This window comes from Meles meles, chromosome 1 (assembly GCF_922984935.1).
Source record: "Meles meles chromosome 1, mMelMel3.1 paternal haplotype, whole genome shotgun sequence".
In the NCBI taxonomy this organism is placed as follows: domain Eukaryota; kingdom Metazoa; phylum Chordata; class Mammalia; order Carnivora; family Mustelidae; genus Meles; species Meles meles.
This window is the reverse complement of record NC_060066.1, coordinates 153971291-153979513: the sequence shown is the minus strand read 5'-3', so window position 1 is coordinate 153979513 and position 8223 is coordinate 153971291.

Here is an 8223-nt window from a genome sequence, read left to right as displayed (position 1 = left end):
TCGCGGGCCTCCCACTCCAGCCCTCATTCCCGACTGGGCATCCTCAGCCTGTCCACTCCACGGGACAGCTCAGACACACGTTGTTCTGGCCTAGTCAGGCCTTGCCCCCTTCCTTGCATTGTGGTTGGCTTGGGTTTTTGGTTTTACCCTTTCACTTAACAGCTTTCTGTGGGGTACTAGGACGACCACTCCGGGGGCTCTGGAGAGTAGCGCAAGAGTTACCTACCTATTCATGGGCAGATACGGCTGAGGGCAAGAAGGGCTTGGGCCTTCGGTTTCCTCCAGACGCTGACTTTCTCGGGATAGAAAAGTCCTAACACCCTCTGGAAGCCAGACCTGATTCCAGGAGACGAATGTTTCGCATTTGAAACCCAAGCCTCCGCCCTAGGGTCGCCCACGGAGAAGGGCGCGAGGAGGGCAGTGGGCAAACCCGACAGGGCCAGGAGCCTGCCTCAGAGGCTGGCCTGGGGCAGGCATTCTGGCGCTCCGGGCCGCGGCCACCCTCCTCCCCGAGTTTGGGTCAGTGAGCTGGAGGTTCACGCACGGTCCCCCGTGCCTGCCTTTCCCACCAGAACACGTTTCTTGGCGTCTGCCCTTCGGGGCGCGCGGCGCCCACACGCCTCGGAGCCTCCCGGAGTGCACCGCACGGCGGGGACGTTCCGGCCAGTCCCGGGCTGCAGCCGGGCAGGGACCGAGACCCAGGGGGCTGAAGGACCGGGTCCTGAACGCCGCGAGGACCTGCGTGGGGTGGGCCTCCAAAGGCCGCCGCGGGCGGGGAAGAGCCTTATACCCACAGGAGGCAGCCTGCAGGCCTCCGCCTCGGGCTGAGGGGTTACCAAGGAAATACAACAATATTTAGGACCAGCTGGAGATGAAACAGCGTTTTCCCAGTTCGCAATCTACCCCCACCCTCGGTCAACTTCTCATCCCTCCGGTCCGTTTTCCCCGCGGGCTCCATGTGGGCATCTGAACCTTACAGAACTGACCAAAGGCGGAGATCAGGTCCCTCCAGCCTCATTTCCCCGCCCGCGCACCCCGCTCCTAAGAGAATTCCAGTTTCCAGGACTTCAGGAGAAAGGGAGGAGCCACACATCCAACCAGCCAGGACTGGGGACTTCACTTTACACTCTGCAAGGCTCACACAATATCCTTTATATAAAGCACAATGGTTAAGACCTTGGAATCGTTTTGCATCCGTATCCTGTCTTTAATTAGCGGGACAACTTGGCCCTTCTGTCTGAGCTTTAGTTTCCCTATCTGTGAATTGGGCATACGAATACATACCTCATAGATAATTCTGAGGAATATATGTTACAACATATTCGAAACGTGAGCGATGTGAAACAATAAATGATATTTCTTATTATAAAAGGGTAGTACATACATGTACACATTTACCCCTAAAAATAAAGTCTTTTTAGGAAACAAGGTAGCTGCAAGGGGTGGGGGGCGGCTACTCAGAGGAAACTGGTATTACACTCTTTTGAAATGATTTTTGACACATTGGTATGCCTGTAGCAGCTGTGACTCAGTTTGCAAACTGTCTTGATGTGTCTGGCAAGAGACCATAGTCTTCCAGATAGAGCACTAATGTTTTCCTTCCTTAGAGTCTGGGTATATTCATGACCAAGGGGGCTGGTACAGTCATCCCAGGTCTAGAGACCTCTTCCAGTCCTTTTCCAGAACTCCGGGCTGCTCTCTGAGTCCTAGGGCTACTGTTCCTGCTCAGGACCTACCTGTTCCTGCTTGAGATAGGCTGGGTCTGGGAAGAGACTAGGCCAAGCCACACGGGCACCCAAGACACATGGTTATGACCTAGCATAGAGACTGGATCAGTCCTGTTAAGACTTCATCTACAGCCCACATGTCTCCTCCATGTTCTTCTGCCTTGTTGAAGACTGAAAACAGGTATGCATCTCCTTTCCAAGCCAGGGAAGTCTGAGAGCACCAGTATCTAGCTCTGTATGACCTCAGCTCCCATCCTGATTGTCCACCCAGGCCCCCTTCTTGTTCCGGGGCAAACCCAAACTTATGCTGACTTATGTATGGCCAACATGCACAGCATTTCCATGCATGCAATCAAAATGGGGCCATGGAAGCTTACTCAGCCACTTTCACAACATTCAGAAGTTTGCACAAACTGACAGGAGTCAGGATGTCATGGAGACTTCTGAGGTCCAACATGGTCCTACTCCAACTCCCAATAGCCTCCTTTTCTATAACTGAGGTTCAGACCTGTATGATCTCTTAGGCACCCAGAGTAGGTTTCCCATTTAATTGCAAATAATAAGGTCTGAAGGACCCTCAAGAAGGGTCAAAATGAACCATTGTGCCAGAAGATCCAGTGGAGGCTGCAAGTCCCTCCCCCTAAAAGAAAAGTGAAGTCCAGGAATTCCCTTAATTTTAAATTGTCAGGATCTCCATGCCCTTCCTTGCCTCACTCTTCTATGAGACTAAAGAATTTAAGTTCTGAACAAGAAATGGGCCAATATGAAGATGAAGCAAGCTCGAACTAAAAATACACATACTTGAAAACATCTGTACTTGCCAGCACATACTTTCATTCAAAAAGCCATCCTTTATTGCCCAGTGCCAGGCACTGAACTGGGTTCCAGAGGCAGGAACAGTTCAAGTTTCCTGCCTCTAGGGGGCTCACAGCCTGCAGGAAAGTCTGGTGAGGTCAAATTTATTCACCCGTTTGTGTCTGGGAAAACTATTTCTGAAGACTTCTCTGAAGTGGCGAAAGAGGGTGCAAGAGGGTGCAGTGAGACGACCTGTGCCCAGACAGAGCCGGGCACTGCGGCCTCTGCCAGACTCCATGCAGTGACCCGAACTTTGGTCCAAGCCAAAGAAAAGTTCCAGAACTGAGCGCAGGCCTTTGTAACACAGGAGATACAGAGAGCGGTGTTGTTTAATCCAGGCTTTGATCCACTTGCTGATGATTAGTCATTGGATTCTGTAATTTGCAAGAAGAGAGAGGTTTTACCGCCAAGTTAAAGCCTAGGTTGGCTCCCTTTCCCTCTTTGTAGCTGGTTTGACGCTCCAAATCCTTCTATGCTATTTAACCTCCACACAGGAAGAGTGGGGATAGGAAGGGGGCGCTCTTTCCCACTGGATACCAGATGCCTTGCATCTGGGAAAGCCTGAAGCTGGGCTGGAAGCTGGTGTCAGCAAGAGGCCTGTAGCAGGACTGGATGTGCTGGAGCTGCAACTCAGGTCAAGTGGACTATGTAAAGAACCACCTTGAGATGGGTAAATGAATCCATTAACAGAAGGTGTCTGTGTTGAACTGACCACAAATAGGGCAACATGGGCATGGGAACCTTGAATCTGGCCTCTGGGTTTGAATTCCAACCCACTTTGGTGATATGGTCACAGTCAAGTCACTCAAGTAGGGTTTTACACCTCAGCATCACTGGGGACATTTGACAGGGAGCAAGCATCAACTATGATTGCTCCCACTTTCACAATATTCAGAAGTTTACACAAACTGACAGGAGTTAGGGTGCCAAGCATTTAAATGTGCCAGATTAACCCCACAATAAACAAGTGACAAAAGAGGAGAAAAAGTTTTTCATTGTGCTTCCTTGGGACAAACGGCCATAACAGAGTGGCTTCAGCTGCCAGCTCTTCTCCAGAGCCTGCAGCTCTGGGAGGTTTATCTGGCATTGGCCCACCTGGATCTGTGGAACTCCCAGAAATAGCCAACTGGAAGCCAGCTGGGTGCTGAGGAGGAGCATTGGCCTGTCCCCTCCACCTGGGGAATGAGACCTTTGTTGGTGCCTCTGCATCTAGACCTCTCTTACCACAGCAAAAGAAGGGTGCAGGAGGAACATGAGATTGAGAATCTATTGCGCATCAGTGAACACTTTTCAACATCATTAGTGCTGTCATTTCCATTTTCTGGATGAGAAAACCGAGGTGTTAAGTTGTTAGATTGCTCTGAAATCCATTACAGGTTTGACTAATTTCAAATCTCATAATCTTACTCTAATAGCACATTGCCTAGCTTCTTAAACCTTGAGTTCCCATGAAGGCAGGCAGGCAGTCAAGCTAATAGGGAAGAAGGAAAGGAGGGAGGGAGAGGGAAAGGACAGGGAGGTAGGGAAGAAAACACTGCCAAAGTTACAAAACCAGTCTCCTGAAGTAGAAACCATATAAAAAATTACTTAACTTTTTTAAAGTTATGCTTTAAGATCATTCCGAATTTTTTTTTAAAAAGCATCATTTTATAGGATACATCGGTAAAGCAACGACTGTATGTATCAGTGTTGCCAGGGTGGGCGGGACGACCCAAGTTTGCTTGGGGCACACTCAGGACCGCTAATAACCGGAGCCCTGTGTTCCCTTATCAAAACCGGATTGAAGGCTGCGAATAAGAGGTTCACACAGCTCCCCGCAGCCACTACCACCCCTCCCCACTCCACCCGACACTCTCAGGCGCCCATTTTTTACACTCAGATCAACTTTGGCTTTCTTGCCTCCCTGGCCGGGTTTTAGTGTGCCGCTCAGGGATTGCTGGGGAAGAGGAAAGTGGAGGAGGAGGGTATCTGCGGGGCTAGGGTTTCCGTCCTCCTTCTAGATTCGTGAGCTCCACTCTAGATCCTCCCTGAGAGCCTACTAGGTATGTGTAGGAAAACCCAGGGCGGGGGAATTGGGGGTTAGATGCCCCACCGCCAATCTCCTAGCTCGGTTTTTTACAGAGTTGTGTGGGCCGAGGTCTGTAGAAACAGGTTAGAATCAGGTTTCCCCTGGTCCTGCCGCGTTGCTTATTCTGAACGATAAAATACCTATAAAATTAGCAGCTCTAAACCACAAGTGTGCTTAAGGCGAAGATTGTGGGCTTGGAAATGTTACAGTGGGTAAATAGTGTAGTGGACTTTCGCGCTTTGCCCAGTAGCATTTGGTCTAGAGCGTCCCAGACTGCGTCTTGACTAATTTCAGGCTCCAGAGAGCTCTTAATTCCATCACTCCTATTATCCGTCTTATCAGGCGAGAAACGCTTCCCCTCCCTCCTTCCGCAGAGGACTGGACAAGTTTACTCGCGTTGTGGGGGACAGGGGCACCCGCTGAAAAGAGACACCGAATCCACACGTACAGCCCTCTGGGGCGCAGAACGTGGTTTTCGGTAGTTGGGTCTCTAGAACCGCGGGAGACCGCTGGCCCCAGCAGGCGCGCAAGACTGCACCGAGCGCAACAGACGCCCGGCGCGGCCCCGAAGCCCAGGCGCGGCCCGCGCGCCAGTGCGTCCCCGGCTGTCCCACGCGGAGCACGGCAGCCTCGCTGGCAAGTTTAGCGAACCTCGGCTCGGCCCGCAGTGGGGCAAACACCAGGAGGCCCCAGACGGAGGCCCTCTCCACCTTTGGGCGTCCTCCACTGCCGTGAATAAACACGCCCCTCCTTTTCCCTCAGAAACGAGAAGGAGCCTGGGACCGGTAAGTCCCAAGGTGAGCGCGCGTCCCGTTGCGCGATCTCTGAGGGGTGACGTGGGTTCTGAGCTGCGCAAGTTGGGGGGAGAAAGTCTTTGGAAGTTATCTCCTTCAGCCTCTTTCCAAATATGTATTAATAATGGTTAGACGGGGTGGGCAAATATCAAAGGACACACTCCTAACCCTGAAACAACTGTGACCTTCGCAGTTTCAGGGTGCTCTTGGCTGAATTTTTACCTTCATGGGTGAAGAGGTCGCCACAAGAATCAGCGAGAAGCTGCGCTTTCTTATCCGCGCGGAGGTCTCCCATGCCTCAACCTCCCACAGGGCTCCGGACTGGCCCCCAGCGCGGGTCGCGGGAGCGGGGGAAAGCGTAGAGATGCCATGGCTGGCGCTGGCCCTGCGCCGGAGGCCCGGGAGTCCTGGGCGCGTCTGGAGTAACCGCGTTTCCGCCCAGGCCCCCAGCAGTCCTCGCCCAGGTCTTCACAGTTCTGACCCGAGTGGGTCCTCGAAGGCTGGTGGAAGGGCTGGGAGCCAGGGCGCGCGCGGATTCAGGAAGCGAGATTCCGGAGGTTGCTTGAGTAACGCGGAAACTCCAGGTTAAGTTCCTTCAAACATGTGGTTACACGGCGAGGAGCTCAGAGGCAAAGGGTTCAATAGTCAAGTTGGTGAGGACTTTCCCTACTTAAAGTAGTAATTTGCTAATTCGGATCTATTGCTTTTAAATATCGAGTTCCAGAGACCTTTGTCAATGCAGGCTTAATTTCATCCTACTGATGAAGGATGTTTATAAACGGCTCCTGTGGAGGAAGCCGAGTGTGAAAATATCAGTTTTATGCCTTTTGATAAGAATTACCGAGGTGGAAGGCTTATTAGGCGATTACAAATTTCGCAGCTGCTCGCAGCCCAATTAGGCAGCTCTTCGAGGTGAGTGGAATCTGTAGGGGTGAGAGCGGGTTGGTGTTTCAGCTCTCCATCCCTGGACCTCCAATCAAGGCCTGACCCCAGGGGACCAGACCCCTTCCCTAACCCCCTCGGACTTTAGGGAGACACACCCAGCGCCTCCCAGCTTGCCAGGGCGTCCTCCCAAGTCTCTCTGGGTTTCTTCTTCGCGCCTTGCAAAGACCCTTTGTAGTCCAGGGTGTTGGTTAGTCCCCTGGGTGGGCTTGCGGTCTCTATTTATTTAAGTGGAGGTAGCCATCTAGAAATTTTAAGTTAGTAGGTAGGAATCGACCCAACGCGGGTGATTCCTCTCCCACCTGCAGAAACACAAGATGATGTTTTTTGGTATGTCCTGCTTCGACCAAAATTGGTTTCAATTGGAGTTTGGGCTCAAAACCCTTATTAGAAAGACAAAAAGGGCCCTTATTTTTAGCACAGGAACCCAACTCTGAGAAGCAGCGGGCGAACTTTTTCCCTTGCCCTAGCGGAGGAGGAGCGTGGGTAAGAGGTGTGACGCGAGCTCCTAGAAGCCGGGCCACGTTCAGGAGCAACCCCTGCGTATGTTCACCCCTGACAAAGGGTCAGGAGGTCCTTGGGCCCATCACTAACAGGACGCTCAGCTCCGACATTCACAGCAAATACTTGCACACCACCCCCTCCTCCCACCTCTACATACAACCGCTGCCAAAGGTTTACAATGCTCAGGACACAGAAATAGACTCACCGCCGCGGGGAGGCCTACAGAGCAAGGCTGTGTGCACACAATCACACCCCGGGAAAAGGTCCTCGTCCGGCAGTGCGTCCGCAGTAAAGCGAACGCCAGACCAGTCTTTCAGGTCTTCTGTGATCTGAAGACCATTCTTCTTCCCCATGCCCAGAAGCCTCTAAAAATGATCATTTCCTCCACTGATGTAGAGATAGGGGCTCTTAGATCAAGATTAGTATTTTGAAAACCTGATTGAGAGCCGAGCAGACTGATTAGGCGGGGGTGGGTGAAACCACCGCACAAACGCCCGCGCCCCCGCCCTACTTCCCCCAAACAGCTCCAGCGCTCTCCGGATCTCCAAATGACCGGAGCGATTAATTCTCCCGGAGAGTAGCCAAGCAGTACCCCAGATTCATTTTGCAGACCCTAATGAATAGTAGCTAAATCTCTGAACTGGGTCTTTATTTTTAATTCCACTTTCAATTTTGCTCTCTACGAACACCCTGATAGAGCCAATGTTCTGACGACTCTTTCCATTCGGAAGAGCCATCTCGAGGCCGATGCTATTTCATGAAAAATGCATTATGTGAATTTCCCCCCAAATACTAATTTTTGCACTTGATGAAAAACACCAGACTTTCTGTTCTCCGCGCACAGGTTAGCTTTCCGAGGAGAAGTAGGTCCGCCCCAAGCCTTCAGTTCTGTAAGAGGGCGCAGATCCCAGCGTGCTCTACCTCACAATTCATAAATTTAAGCGAGATCTCCCAGAAAGGACCGGAAGGGGGATGGCTAATATTAACGTGTCCGCAGCTTAACGAAAAGGAACACAATGGCAACAGGAAAATGCTCTGGGGACCCTCGTGTTTATGGGAGAAAAATGTACTTGAGGGAAAACTAAATTTGCAGTCCTTGCTCCGTCCTGTGTTATATAATCTCACTTCATTACAGGAAAGGCTACCTAGCTCTGCCTACTGCCCCTATTCTGTTCTGCTATTGAGGTGTCTGCCCGAGAGCTCATCTTACTCTTCTAGACAAACGGGCAAGGAGATGAGAATATCTAAGATTATAGGTAGATAAATAGATACGCAGATACATATATCCATCTAACTGGAGCAACATCACATGATTTTACTAAAGGCCTTTAGG